The sequence below is a fragment of the Chiloscyllium plagiosum genome, chromosome 26 (assembly GCF_004010195.1).
Source record: "Chiloscyllium plagiosum isolate BGI_BamShark_2017 chromosome 26, ASM401019v2, whole genome shotgun sequence".
Taxonomy (NCBI): Eukaryota; Metazoa; Chordata; class Chondrichthyes; order Orectolobiformes; family Hemiscylliidae; genus Chiloscyllium; species Chiloscyllium plagiosum.
The window spans coordinates 13,264,593-13,272,598 of record NC_057735.1 but is presented as its reverse complement, the minus strand read 5'-3'; the positions used below and the strand labels follow the sequence as shown (position 1 = coordinate 13,272,598).

Genomic DNA, 8,006 nt, shown 5'->3' with positions numbered 1-8,006 from the left:
AGGTCCTGGGATTTATCCACCTTTAACCGTTTCAAGTCATCCAGCACTTCCTCCTCTGTAATCTGGTCATTTTGCAAGATGTCACCATCTATTTCCCTACAGTCTATTTCCATATCCTTTTCCACAGTAAATACTGATGCAAAATATTCATTTAGTATCTCCCCCATTTTCTGTGGCTCCACACAAAGGCCGCCTTGCTGATCTTTGAGGGGCCCTATTCTCTCCCTAGTTACCCTTTTGTCCTTAATATCTTTGTAAAAACCCTTTGGATTCTCCTTAATTCTATTTGCCAAAGCTATCTCATGTCCCCGTTTTGCTCTCCTGATTTCCCTCTTAAGTATACTTCTACTTTCCTTATACTTTTCTAAGGATTCACTCGATCGATCCTGTCTATACCTGACATATGCTTCCTTCTTTTTCTTAACCAAACCTTCTTAACTAAACCCTCAATTTCTATTGTCATCCAGCATTCCCTACACCTACTAGCCTTACCTTTCACCGTAACAGGAATATACTTTCTCTGGATTGGTATGGTTGAAGTACCTTCCTATCTGGAGGAAAGGTAGAGCAATCCTGGCTGATGGAAGAAATAGAAACAAAGATGAAATAGACAAAAGATACATATACTTGTCACATTGAGAGTACAAGTGAAAATAGATGACAGCTATCTTGCTGGCCGGATGGCTGGTTTGCGATGCAGAGCTATGCAAATTGCATGGGTTTAATTCCTGCACTGGCTGAGGTTACCATGAAGGATTCTGCTTCCCAAACTCTTCCCCTCATCTAGGTGTGGTGACCCTTAGGTTAAACCATCAACAGTCCTTTCTTTCTAATGAGAGGGCAGCTGTATGGTCCTTTGGGACTATGGTGACTTTACCTTCCCTTTACAAGTCCAAGCTGGTAAAAAAATTCAAATGAAGCAAAGAAAGCATTTGAGAAAAATAAATATAAGAAATGAATCAGAAATCTTCTACAGGCATTGAAAATAATGGAAGGATAGTAAAAGGAGACTAGGGTTGATTAGGGATCAAAAGGGGGATTTGTGCATGGAAACAGAGGGCATACCTGAGATACTAAATGATTACTTTGCATCTATCTACATTGATGATGTTATGCTTGTCACTTACGTGGAAACTCAGCTATTTCTTCCACGCCTGTGAATGTTCTCCCTTGCCGTAAATGTGAAGAAAACTGTGGCTACGGGGCATGGTATCACATCTCTGCCACTGATTGCACTAAATAGCACACTGCTAGAAATAGTTAGCAAATTTTGCTACCTTGGTCTCATGGTGACAGACAGATAAGTTTCTCTCGAAGCAGATCATGGGCAATTTACAGCTATAAAGAAAGGAAGTTGAACAAATGAGCATACAGAATATGATAAAAAGTGGGCCAAATTTTAACAATGAGATATATCATTGCATCTCGGAATATGTTGACTAAAATATCTAAAAGCATTGCCATGATCACAGAGTCATAGTTATACAATCGTACAGCATGGAAACAGACCCTTCTGTCCAACTCGTCCACACTGACCATATTCCAAAACTAAACTAGTTCCAGCTGTCTGCATTTGGCCATATCCCTCCAAACCTTTCCTATTCATGTACTTATCCAAATGTCTTTTAAATATTGTAACTGTACCTGCAACCACACTTCTTCTGACAGTTCATTCCACACACTAACCAATCTCTATGTAAACAAGTTGTTCCTTATGTCCTTTTTAAATCTTTCTCCTCTCACCTTAAAAATATTTAGTTAGTTTTGAACTCCATCACTTTAGGGAAAAAGACCTGTGCTAGTCATCTTATCAATGCCCCTCATGATTTTATAAACCTCTGAAAGGTCACCCCTCAACTTCCTACACTCCAGTGAAAAGCTCCCAGCCTGTCCAGCCTATTCTTATAACTCAAACCCTCCATTCCGAGCAACATTCTGGTAATATTTTTCCAAACTCTTTGACATTGCTGTTTGTGGGTCTCTGCTGTGTGCAAGCTAGCTGCCACATTTTCTATATTGAAACATCATAGACTCTAATGCAATTGAAAAAGTGCTATCAAAATGTAAGTTATTTTCTTTCTGAACAGCATTATAAATTATAATTTATTAGGACTGTTTTTAGGTGAAGGTAAGATGAAGAACGGAATCATGTGACATGTTTTGAAATCAGTCTGACAACTGACTTGGATAAGGGGGCAAGAACATTAAAGGGAAGCCCAGGTTGTTGGCTGAAAAGTACTTGTGCAGGGTTTACACTTGGCGACAACGGCAGCACCATCTGGTTTTAAAATCAAAAGTAATTGAAATGTCAGTATTTCAAGTGGGAAGAAGAACTAAGCATCTGGTTTAAGAAAAACAGAAGTAGTCTAAATGTCAACATTTTGTAGATGTAAGTGATTTTTTTCCTGTACAGTTTTGCAAAAGAAATTTATTTAGGAAAAAGGCAAAAAGGGGAGTTGTGTAGTTTTTTGTTGCTGCAGGGAATTTGAAAAACACAAAACAGAGTAGAACAGTTATTTTTGTTGTACAGAATTGCACAGGTGATTTTATTTTGAAAAGAGCAGAAAGGGGCATTGAACAGGTTTTTTTGTTGCATAGAATTGCACAGGGGATTTTAATTGCAAAAGACCAAAAAAAGGGGCATTGAGCAGTTATTTTTGCCGCACTGTAAAGCGAAGTGGATTTCGATTATAAAATATTGTTATAAAAGGGAGTGGAGTAATTTATTTGCGGTACAGCATTGCAAAGGTGGTTTTTTTAATATTGGGGGGAAAAAAATGCAGAGTTGAGGAGGGCTTGGAGGACCAAGTGTCCCTGGAGGCTGGCGCAGGCTGACTGAGGGACTTTTCCCTCCTCCACCAGCCCATCTTGGCGCACGTCGGAGTGTCTTTGGTAGCGAGGCTGCCCTTTGGCCTCCTGCGGGAGATGTCAGTTGAGGCCTGTGAGGGAGCGGGCGGAGGCTGCAGCCTGAGGCGGCCGCCGGCTCTCACACACCGCCGCCGCGGCGGAGACGACTATGAGCGTGGAGCCGGCCAGTGTGGCAGCGGCGGGAGAGAGGAGAGCGAGGCCCTCGCGGTGTCGGTGTAAGTAGCGGCGGCTGGATCGTTCCCCGGGGTCGGCTGGTGCCGGGCGGCAGGGGGCCCGCGGGATCATTCCCCCCACCCCGCCTTTCCCTTGCCTCTCTATCGAGGAAATGAAAGACAAAATGACCCCACCCCCTCTTTTTTATTATTTATACTGAGAGTGAGCAGTTGGTCCTTCAGGGACAGGCCACTCTCTCTGACCGGGAGGATTCATATCCCTATCCCCCCAGCAACAGACCCACTCCACTCAATGTGCTCTCACTCGCTGCACTTTACAACAACGACAACAAAAATACTCAAGCCACACGCTTGACAAGCTTGATTGCATTTCTGGTTACAATTTAAATCGACTGTCTGTCTGGGGTATAGGGTTTTCAGTGTAAAAACCCGTGTGTTTCACTGATCACACTCCCCACTGTGATTATACCACCATATAAAATTTTACGTGTCTATCTATGTAGTACTTCAACATGACTAAAAGGAGACAGGGAGTTGAAGCTTTTCTTGCACTCATCAGGACTGGTACACAATGTCTCACTTTGCTGATTTGTGCTGGGGCTGACTGGTGGTTTGCACTCCTTATGTCTGACTGCAATGTGAATGGGTAACTAGGGCTTACAGCATGAATTTGGCTGTGAAGGCTTGCATTTATTTACTGTTTTTTGTGCATTCTGGGTGCTGCAAAGCATTAACACTTCTTATTTTTGAGGTTCCATCACTGTTGCGATGTGGGAGATGCAGTAGTTTGCACACAGCAAGCTCTCACAGATGGCGGTTGACAATGACCACATAATCCTGGGATGTTGAGAGGGTTGAGTATTGGCCAGATGGTGCACACCTTTAGTGTGACTGTATTTGTGTTACCATATTGGCCACTTGTATACTGCTATATGTGGCTATATTTAAATATGGTCTATTTACATTGCAGATGTTGAAAAAATATTGACCATTTGATATCTTGTAAGGTATTGATGATTATTCTGTGAATTCTACAACCACTGTATGTTGTCAGGTGGATGGGATGGCTCTGTCACTATTCAAATGTAAATGATATATTTTGCGACTGAATATTCATTGCATTTTGTTTTTCTTGTATCATAAAAATAAATGTGATTTGGTTATCAATAGGAAATTGAAAGTAGAGTACTGACTCGCTCTTTAATTTACTTGTAAAAAGATATGTTTAATAATAATCACAGACATATTTGTTTGTTTTATTCTTGAACCTAAGGATGGGTCGTAGAAAAGTAGGTTTTTCTGAGGAGTTTGCTCAGAAGCCAAACAATTGTCATTTAAGAGCAGTGAAGTTTAAGGCAGCAGGTTTTTCTATCAACTAATGTACAATTAGTATCTGTAATGGAGTGTATTGTCGAGTAGTAGTCTTACCGTGATTCAAGTTTCAACATTTAAACAAGAAAGCTGAAATACTGCGGAGGCCAGAAGGCCTAGGGTTGAAATTTGTTATTTATGCTGAGTTAGCTGTGGTAGTTAGGATACTACAATTAGCCTCTACCCTGGAATAGAGCTGACAAAATCTACTGTAGTTTTATCCTTGAGTGCTAACCAGTGGTAAAGATCAGATCAAGTTCAACAGTTATGCCTCCACAGTCTGTCAACACCTCCATGGGAGATTGCTGAAAAACCCATGCTAAAGAAATTCTGTGGCAGAATTTAGGAGTTTAGGAATACATCATGGGACTTATTTGCCTCTAAGCACAGGCAAAATGTATTTTGCTCTTCACTAACAGCAAATGTTATTATTCAGTTTCAGTTCCAAGTGGAGGTCTTTGCGTTTGATTATAGTGCATTCTGCTCTGCTTCATATCCACTCTTCTGTGATTACAGTGCTGACTATAAAATCATTTGCTTTCAAATATTTTCTCAAATATGATAGGATTTTTCTGATTTAGGTATATGAAAAGATATTTCAAACAATGGATTGGTCACAGATTGAATATTGCTGTAACACAAGACATGTTGCCAAAGATTTTTGTCTTGCACTCAGTCAGCACCTTTTCTTCTGTATAAATTGTTGTGATTATTTGAAATTTGGCATTCTTCCTCTCATCCTAATGAGTGCGAGGTGAGAAGTTCAGCAACATGTCTGACCTTTTAGTGGATATTATGAATAATATTTTTTGAGCTCTCAATCAGTGAGGAACAATTTGAGAGCAAGGTTGCAGTGCATTCCTGACGTACCTCTATATTTCAGATGTTATATTTTCAACAAAGTATGGTCTTGTATGCATGTGTTCACTTAACAAATAATCAATAGAAGTAGGATGGTGAAGGTTCGGAAATACAGTGTGAACATAGAAACTGGTACCGTGGTTTATTGCAAGTCCCCAAATTTAAATAAGATACTGATGGAATGCTGCATTGTTAAAGAAATATGCTTTTGGTTGAGGCATAAATTTATTCAGTTGGATATTAAAGATCCATGACACTTGGGAAGAAGAATGAGAGGTTCTGGTGTGGTCAAAATTCATCTTTCAACCTGCACCAGATTCATAGTTAACTGGCTAATTATGTGGCTGTTCACTGTGGGTCTTCCCTGTATTATGTAGTTGCTGTGTTTGTCAAAATAAAATACAGAACTAAGATTTTGTAAGTGTACATATATGTGACTTTGAAAGAATTTTTTAGAAGTGTGAGGCCTTATCCACATGTCCAATATGAGACCTCAGCTTTTCACTTAAGCCTGGGTAAAAGCATGGAGAGGATTACTTGCAGTTTTCAGATGACACCAGGTTTGAAAGCCTCGTACTTTACATAGATTGCCAACTTCTTGTTGCAAAGGACTTGAGTGGGTAAACCTACATTGCAGATATTGTCCAGTGTGGGGTTGTGAAAGATTGTTAGCTTTGGGTCCAAGAAAGACAAATCAGCCAATTTGTTCAATGGTAATAGTCAGGAGTTATGAGATACTAAAAGGATATAAGGATCAATGAGAATAGATCATTGAAAGCTAATACGGGTGTATAAATAATTAAAACTATTACTGGAATATTTGTATTTATCACAAAAAGCTTGAAATATGAAAGTGAGGAATTTATATTTTGTTGTGCAGAATCTTGGCCAGACTGTATCTGGGGTAGTGTGTTAAGTTTTCGAGACTGAACCTTAGGAAAGAAATATCAGCCTTGCTGGAAGTACATTTGAGAGAATGAGAGCAGTGCTGAATGGGTTAACTATTGTGGGAAAGTTGCATAAGCTTGATTGTCTGTAAAGTTGAAAGGTGATCCATTCACTTTGTCAAAGGGATTCACTTGAGTAGAACCTGTGGCAGAATTAAGTACAAAGGGGTATCATCATAATGAAATTAGGAATGAAATCAAATAACATTGTTCACATCAAAAAGTGGATGAAATTTGGAATTGTCTGATTCCAGTTGAACTTTCAGTTGAATTTTCAACTGATGATGTATCAGTTGAAACTTTAAGGTGGATTTAATTAGGTAAAAGGTATGATGGCATTTGAGACAAACCTGGATATTTTCTATATTTACCTGTTCAGAGATACGCCTCTGGAGCACCAGAATCTTGAACCCAGGCATCCTAGCTCAGAGGTAGGAGAATTACCACTTTGTCTCAAGAGCCCTGAAACATAAATAGACTTTTGAGTTTTTTTCCCACGTTTTAAACCAGTAATCACCCAAATAGCCAATTAAACATTTAGAAGAATAACCCATTATGGGCAATGCAAACCATCAAAAGTGAGAAGAAGGTAGGGAGAGAGGCATAGGGCTTAATCAAAATGGAATGGAAGGGGAAACAAAAGTGGATAATGTACTGAATTTGAATCAGCTGATCTCATAAAAGTTCAGAATATACTGGAGAAACTGGCCTCATCCCATTCCAATGTTCCTAAGAATCATGAAATGTTTAGTGTTCATAGTTTTGTTTCTGAGGTTGCCACCCTGCACATGCTAACATTAAAAGTCTGAATCATTTTTAACTTGTACATGTATGTAGTACTAATCTGTACTCCTCTTTAAATTTCCCATTGTGACTGGTATATGCTCATGGAACAAGTAAGATTATTATAAGACTACAAAAAGAATAGTGAGTTGTTGGCTGATATCTGTTCAGTTGCAGATGAATTTCTACAGTCTGTGCTGTCTTTTGGCTGATATGTACTTTTTACAAGCCCTTGGGTCAGTCTGTATCGTGTGAGGATTGACTTGGCTGCATCACTAATAAGCAGTAGAATCAGACGTTGTCTCAGATTAATAACTTGTGTTAATTTAACTAAAAACTTTTGTTGGTTTTGATTCGTTTTAACAAAGGTTTGGAGGTGAGATTGTACCTTTTTCAGAGGTGTACTGTGGATTTGGACAGAAATTAGTCCAATTTGGCTGAGGTTTAAGTTCAAGTAAAAGGAAATAAATTTTTTGAACTGTAAATGGCATGATTGTGGAGAAATTAAAGGTATTATCATAGGCCATGGAAACAGACCCTTTGGACAAATTGTTTGCGCTGACCAGTCATCCCAATCTGACCCAGTCTCATTTACTAACATTTGGCCCAAATCCCTTGAAACCCTTCCGATTCGTATACCCATCCAGTTGCCTTTTTAAATGTTGTTGTAATTGTACCCACCTCCTTCATTTCCTCTGGCAGCTTGTTCCATACATACACTACCCCCTGCATGAAACATTTACCCTGCAGATCCTTTCACAAATCTTTCCTCTGTCATCTTAAACCTATGTCCTCTGGTTTTGGACTTTCCCATTCTAGGAAAGCAACCATGGCTATTCATCCTATCTGTGCCCGTTATGAACTTGTAGATCTCTAAGGTCAACCCTCAGGCTTTGATGGTCCAGGGAACAAAGCCTCAGCCTGTTCAGTCTCTCCTTAACACACACACACACACACCACCGTGCACACCCCCCCCCCCCCCCCCACACACACACACACACAC

General features: G+C 39.7%; 1 protein-coding gene across 3 annotated transcripts in view; it reads left to right on the top strand.

Annotated features, from left to right (window-relative positions):
- The first annotated feature begins 2,183 nt into the window (after nt 1-2,183).
- LOC122563106 (fibroblast growth factor receptor substrate 2-like) overlaps nt 2,184-8,006 on the top strand; it is a 79,542-nt gene continuing 73,719 nt past the window's right edge. For 2 of the 3 annotated variants that reach the window (XM_043716535.1, XM_043716538.1), the window contains exon 1: nt 2,773-3,083. The gene's annotated coding sequence lies outside the window, so the exon portion shown is untranslated. Of the gene's footprint in view, nt 2,390-2,772; nt 3,084-8,006 lie in introns of those variants that run through there. The other variant, XM_043716536.1, reaches the window with a different exon arrangement.